Genomic DNA, 7695 nt, shown 5'->3' on the forward strand with positions numbered 1-7695 from the left:
TATATAACCACTGGAAAAATATACCAGCTGTAACCAGAAAAAGGTGCACCTGCAGTTTTAAAGTTTAAAAGAAGCAATGACATGCCAACCATCCAAAATAGAACGCCCGAGAAAGGAGCATCAATCAGTATTACAGCAGCTAAAAGCCTGCTAACAGCTGAAGGTAGTCATGCTGCTCTTCCATTCAAGTATAGTGTACACTGAGAAAAGATACTGAAGATACACCATCAGCAAATGACAAAAGCAATACAGACAGAGCTTTCTCTTATAATACAAAAGTCTTTAGCTGAGGAGGCAAATAAGTCATTGGCACACAATAAGTGCACAAAAAAAAAAGCTGTCGCACGAGGCTGTCAGCGCTTAGACAACACAGGCAAAAATACAGTAGACTGAAGAAGGGAAAACCCATAGCAAAAGTTACCATACTCCTGAGTTCTTGCTTTGCGTGCAAATGAAGCTAGCGTGAAGTTGAACACTAGATTAAAGCACCACAATCAAAATCTGGAAGTCAATGCTTTAGGAATAATACAAAGTACTGAAGAAGCATGCAAAGAGCATTCCTGTGAAGGCAAATATAAAAAAAGACTGAAAGCTCTGTGGCCCTGAACAAGACAACACCACAACTAATCGAAGAGCCGTTCGGACACACCAGCAGTTCTGGCCAACACTAAAAAGTCACAAAAACATACCTTTAATGCCTTTTTTACAAGAGAACTTCAAAAGAAATGTGCATACACCAATGCCAGAAGTATCGATGGAAGCTATTACTCATATTCAGCTCTTCATTGAAACACTGACAGAAGATACTTGTAGCTGGATGTTTAATTACTTTGGTACAACCCAAGAGCGTCGACGCCAAGTGGCAAAAAAATTATGATGGAAGACTACAATGTGATCAAATGCACACGTCAACCACCAACCAAGGTCCTATGCTAGAGTGAATATCGCAAAAAGTCTTGAACGCCTAATGTCACTGGCTCATACTCAGCGTTCTCAATCAAAATCTTGACCTCCCACACAGCATATTATTTCAACAACCTGCCACCTCTCACCATGTCATGAAACAAGCTCGAGTATACACAAACCCTCCTCACCGTTAGGTAGTTAGATAGCTCCACTAGTGCTTCACTCTCGGAACACATAGACCAGGGCCGTAACTAGACGGGTAGTGAGGAGGTTCTGAGCCCCTGAAGTATTTTCATGCTCTGACTTTTCGTCAACAATAGCTTAATCTGGGCAAGCTGGTTCATCGTGGTTGTGTTTTAGTAACAGTGAGAGAAGTTCAGGAAGAGACAAAAAGGACAGGAAAGAGCGCTGACTGCCAACTAAATTTTATTGAAGGTACTACGCCCACTTTTTTACAGAGTACAAGAACAGTGCTCATGCACAACGACACATGTGAGACCATGATAATATAATCTTAACTGAGAAAAGAATACTCTCTCTCCGAATGGATGAGTGAAGGTATACTGATGCACTGATCCATGGCCTTCCTGACAAGAAAATGCTTTCACAGTCTCTCTTTCATTTCTTATTCTTGCTTTTTTCAAAAACAGTGTTTTATGAAACATAGAGCTGCACTTACATTCTTTACAGTGTATGGCCATGCGACTACCATAGCCATTCTTAACATTTTAAGCATGCTGTCTTGCTCAAACACTGGGGCATTGCCCAGTTTGTCTTATGTTTACGTTTCCACGTGTCAATAGTATCTCATACACAACATTATATTGGCATTCAGTATACCTATTCTCGTGACGAATGGTGAAATAATGGCTATTCCTGTTGATTTTTAGTACACACACTTTTGAAAACTTGCAAGGGATGGCAAATAACAAGATAAAATTATATCGGCTCGCTATTTTCTTTATATTGTGAAACACCTTATGTACGTACGGTATAGCATGCAAAGGTCTTTGGTCATTCTGTTTTTATTTTGGTCCTGTTTTGTTTAACTTGACTTTCTGCAGGAGGGTTTAGCACATGGGTGTGATGGTGCTGTTGGGATATCCAGCATCCTTTAGTCTTTTAATCTGGTTTTTAAGGCTTACCTCATCCTTGTGCTCACATGACTTCTGAAGGGTGGCCTCAATGCACGTGGTTGCAATTCCTCTGTGTAAATTGTGTAAATGTGTAAATATGTGTTATGATGTACTAAAAAAGATGTCCCAAGAATCAGAATAAGTGACAGTAGTCAAAGTTTTTGTCACTGCCTTCATACAAATACCAGTTTATTTGTTGCCTCCTGCAGTATTTTAGGGCCTCTTATACAGATAGGATGTTTTCTCACTTTTATTTCATTTTTGTATTGATGATGCCATATGCTCAGGAGGTAGAATGTCGTTATGTTCTTTCTGATAACTTCTAGCTTCTGAGCAAAGATAATGTTTCAGAAAAATGAAAAAAGGCTAGCATAATATTAATACATGAAAAGAAAGCAGAGTTTATCAAAAATGAATGCATTAGTTGGAAATGAGAAAAAAAGATGGATGACAGGTCAGTAATGTCAATTAATTTATATTAAGACACATGAAATGTAGCAGAGGGTGGCAGGTGATTAGTTCCAATGAGACCAAGAAATTATCAGCCATAATATGAAATTGGCTCATACAGGACAGGGAACATTGATTGGGCTTCCACCCTGCAGTGGACATAATATAGGCTTAACGCTAACAATGAGCAAAGCCTGTGAAATTAATGCTCCATGAAATGAGCAGTACTGCACATATTGCTGTGCTAGACTTCCCATTTTGCATGTTTTTACCAGCTTATCCTGCTCGCTGTTCAGACACAAAGCTTCACCAGAAAAACAATGTTATACTTGGTGAGGATAATGCCAGTGAATCCAGTGTTTTATCTACACCTTTCCTTGCTTAAGTCCTCCTCCAAACTATACGATTTTTCTTGGAAATGTTCTGCTTACAGCACACCAACCGATCAAGTGAAACAACTTTATTGGGGTCCTGCAAGACGTGCCCTAGTATGCAATCACCATTTCACTTCACGTTACAACATACTGGTGGTAAAAATATTCTCTGGCAGGGTACAGAAGTGCATGCACTGAGCTAGCTTGTGCAGCGCGGTCTATTCCAGAAAGCTGAACCTATGTTTGGTACAGAATTTTGTAACCACACGATGCTTGCACAGATTAAATGTGGCCACACATAGCAACTGCTGAGCTTTTTTATGAAATGATCTCGCAGTATCTGAAAACATTTGTTTTTTTGTTTACTTCATAGTTCCCAGTGAAATATTTCTCTTGTTCCTCTCATTGAATAATGGCATTTGGTGTGACTAAGGTGTTCCTAATGCCTCACTATGAGATAAAATAAATGATTCTCCTTGAATTTGCTTCACAAGCATTTCCTAAGATATTGAATGACACTGCTTGCACATGTACAAACATTTGCTAGTTTTATTGAGGGTTGATGATAAAGGGAATCAGTTGGTGCATCCAAGCCGGACAGAGATTGACTGGCCCTGAAAAGGGCCGTTAAGTTATATATCTTGCAGCTTGTTCCAGGTAGACAGGGCTTCATTCTGTAGAAATGGTAACTCATCACACTGGTTCCCCAGCATGAAGAACATAACTTGACGCTAACACTGACTCAGATGTTCTGAAATGTCGTAGAGGGTACATGAAGGCTGGGTACATGAAGGTTGCAGTTATACTAACTGTACAGTCAGCATGCTTGTGTGATATGTGCATAGCTGCATCAAAGCCACGTGTGAGAATTGCGTGAACAGCTGAAAATCTCAATGGCAGCATAGCTTAAGAAGTCTGTCATCCCTTTTTTGCCAGTTTCCAATATCATCCTTCCCTTTTCATGCATCTTCTTTCAATATATCTGGGGTTTTAATTCCCAAAACCACGATATATTAATGAGAAGCAAATTTTGAACATCTGGTCTTCTTTAACATCTTCACTTGTTTGCAGCGCAACACCAGAAACACAGGGCAGGGAAGGAGCAAAAGAGAAAGAAAAGACGGCGCCGACTCTGAAAAAGACGGCACTGACATCATGACACGCACATGTCGTGATGTAAGCTGCCCAAAGAGTGGCCTCCCATGAGAATAGTGAAGAATTGGGAATAGGATCTACCAGTAAGGGCTTTGTGTGCAATTCACAAACAGTGAAAAAGATCCACCAGGGGTAAACCACAGGTACATGGTGCACTCTGGTTGAGAGAGAGCAGAGTAAAACAGATGTGCCAGACAGGAGATTATAAATGGTTTTGTCTGGAGCTGGTGCCAGACCGAGCTCTGATTAAGCGTACGGGAGTATTGAGCGCCAGGCCAATCTGATCCCATTCCTGTGATGGGGTGCAATATGATGACAGGTGCGAATTCTATTTTCTTTTTTTTCCATGGGTTTAGGGAAATAATTTTTCAGGGATCAGATGAAAATACCTCCGACATACATAATAACATGCTTATTCTTGGGCGTAGTCATGCCTAGCCACCAGATTGGGAGAAAAAGGAATGTTTCCCGAAATGTGCGATAAAGTGTTTGGTGCTACGCCTTGACGGAAGTATTGATAGGTGCTTTGGAAATCGGTACGCCATTTCTGTAATCGTTAAATATGCAACTGCATGTGCCACTGCTAGGGATAGCGTGACACTCCCAGCCATTTCGGGGTAAGCCGTTTTAATCTACATGAAGATGTTAGTGAGCCCGTTCTCCATCACAGCAGTAGCTGTGGCCATTCCATCAACTAGGCCTACTGCAGCGCGAACTAAACGTCTGCATGAATTTAGCGCTAGTACCGTACATAATAATCAGCACGTGCCTTGGGTTCACTTCGATGGTGTTGTGAATTCATCTTGCGTGACAATGGTTTAAGTTGCATGCGTGCCTTAATCATTATTGCAATAGGAGACCATGATTTATCGTCACGCATGGTGTTGCTTAGCTCAGTCCTCGGTGTTCGAAGCAGGTTCCGCCTTGTGAGTGCATGAGAGAGGCACAAGAGTTGATTTCTGCTCTGTGTTTCTATAATTCCCTAGCCTGTATTATACAGGAAGCGGATAGTGCTGGTGTGCGTCAGCTGCCTCGGTGCGCTCTCAACCGCCTGCCTGGTAAGACTGATACCTCATTCTATCAGCGCCTTGTCGTACTCCCTCCTCACACTGCGACATGTCCTCCACTTGGAGGACATGATGACGGAACAAGATGATACGAAACCCAAAACCGCAATGTTTGCAAGCCACAACCCGAGCAAACAATTCAACGGTGAGGCCAGAAAATCTACCTGACTAGGCCTGGAGCAACAAGCCAGAGAGCATATTCTTGGCTGGATAGATGGATGGATGTGGCTGTACCCTTTAGATCGGACGGCGGCTAACGTCACCTTGCCGTAATGCTTAGTGAACTAACCACTAGATTTTTTTTCCCCTTTAAATAGTAAAGTTGGACGGGTACTTTGAAGTGAAGGGTTTAATTTTCAATCGTGCCTTGACTTTAGCCACCAATCAGATAACCTCCTTCTAGTTAAGTCTACCTGCTTAAAGTCTATTTTGCCCTCCCTGTCCCTAAATACCAGTGCTTTGAAAAACTCTGCGCCATCATCTTGAACTATTAGGTGAAGCCCTTTACACAGCATTGTCAAGTGTTCGGCAGTTTTTTCTTTCTCTTCGCACGCACTGCATATTGTGTCTACCTCTTCATATTTGGCCCGGTATGTCTTGGTTCGCAATACTCCCGTCCTGGCCTTAAACAGTAGAGAACTACCCTGAGTATTATCATAGATTCTTTCTTTGGCAATTTCCTGCTTAAAAGTTCGATAGATCTCTAGTGCGGACTTCTTAATCATGCCAATTCTACACATGTCAGTCTCCGTTTCCTGCAGTTCCTTTTTAACCGATAGTTCTTTCTGGTTTGGCCACCTGCTGTTTTCTAAGTATTTACCAGTCAAATTCCTGGTTCGCTTCCTCCATTTTGGATTGACATTCTTCATGTACAAATAGCTGAAAACCTTCATAGCCCAACGCTCCTCCCCCATTTCTCTCAATCGCTTCTCAAATTTTATCTTGCTGCTAGCTTCCCTGCCATCAAATGATGTCCATCCCATATAACCTTGTACTCCCTGGTTTGGTGTATTCCCGTGAGCTCCTAAAGCAAGCCTAAATATTTCACGTTGCCTAATTTCTAATCTTGCTTGAACTTCTGACCTCATGCACAAGACCGCGTTGCGGAACGTCAGCCCAGGAACCATGACCCCTTTCCATATTCCTCTCACAACATTATACCTATTGTAATTCCACAGTGCCCTATTTTTCATCACTGCTGCATTCCTGTTATCTTTAGTCGTCGCGCATATTTCGTGTTCCCTCAGGTGCTCGGCCCCATTGCTTATCCATACGCCCAGTTATTTGTATTTATCTGTTATCTCTAGTGTGACTTCCTGTATTCTAAGCTCACTACCTTTGTTATTATTAAAAATCATGACTACTGATTTTTTCTAACTGAATCTAAAATCTAACCTATCTCCCTCATTACCGCAGATGTCCATCAACCTCTGCAAATCTTCCTTGTTGTCGGCCATTAGCACTATATCATCTGCGTAGGTTAATGCTGGTAGTGCCTGATCAATGAGTTTTCCTTGTTTGACTAAAGAGAGGTTGAAGCCAAGTCCCCTTGCCTCTAATTTGGCCTCTAATCCTTGTAGGTACATCATGAATAAGAAGGGTGACAGTGGGCACGCCTGCCTAAGTCCACGTTTCACCACTGTGGGCTTGGATACCTGTTTTTCCCACTTTTTAACTACCTTGTTAGTTTTATAGATTTCCTTTAAACGATTAGTGACTCCATCTTTTACACCCAGTGTGTCTAGTATTCCCCACAAGTCCTCTTGAACCACGCTATTGTACGCTCCCTTGAATTTCTGCAGGCCGGTAGGAAGCTTGACAGCGCAGCGCCTGATCTTGTGAAATGGCGCAGCCATGCAGGCAGGGCATTCAATTCCCTCCCTATTTTTTGTATACTACTGTCCTTGTGTACATCGTAGAACACATAACAGTAATGATAGCAAACAGATCATTGATTCGGGTAGGCTTGGTGTTTTTATTTAAAATGGAACAACGAGGAAGCTGCTGAAGCTCGTGCCTGTATACAGCTGCTTTATATGGAGATGAAACTTTAACGAAAAAAAAAAATGTAATGATAAACAGTAGGCTCATAACAAACAACATTTCTCTGAGGGTGCGTGGAATATATGTCCCATGCAAGGCTATGCATTGCAGTCCTTACTGCATTAATTATGTACACGTACTGCAGGGCATGCAAGTGTATGCAGACACACGCTGACGAAATGACATTTTTTGCTACATACAAACGTGCACCACACCAAATAAGACGCACGTGTTTGTATAGTCAGGAAACACTCGTGAATACTGATGAAATCACACAGCTCGCTTACAGTATAAAACAAACACAATTGCGAACAATAAAATGCGACGCTGTTTAAAGAGGCGGACCCAGGTTACGAGGAGAATTATCAGTATGGCATACACACCACGTGTCAAGCTTTTGCAACATCTAAAGAGACTAAATATGGAAAGTTGCCTTTTTAAGTTAACATGACAGTACCAAATGGAGAAGCCACACGAGAGAACAATTCATCGTGGGCTAAAGAATGTGTTTTAAATATTATACACAGCTTTGCAAGACAATATCGACGAGTTTTACTCGTCTAG

At 41.7% G+C, this 7695-nt stretch overlaps 1 protein-coding gene across 2 annotated transcripts in view; it reads right to left on the bottom strand.

Annotated features, from left to right (window-relative positions):
- LOC119185271 (decapping and exoribonuclease protein-like) overlaps window positions 1-7695 on the bottom strand; it is a 175452-nt gene that overhangs the window by 105781 nt on the left and 61976 nt on the right. The gene's annotated exons all lie outside the window — the stretch shown is intronic.

This window comes from Rhipicephalus microplus, unplaced genomic scaffold, assembly GCF_043290135.1.
Source record: "Rhipicephalus microplus isolate Deutch F79 unplaced genomic scaffold, USDA_Rmic scaffold_23, whole genome shotgun sequence".
NCBI classification, from domain to species: domain Eukaryota; kingdom Metazoa; phylum Arthropoda; class Arachnida; order Ixodida; family Ixodidae; genus Rhipicephalus; species Rhipicephalus microplus.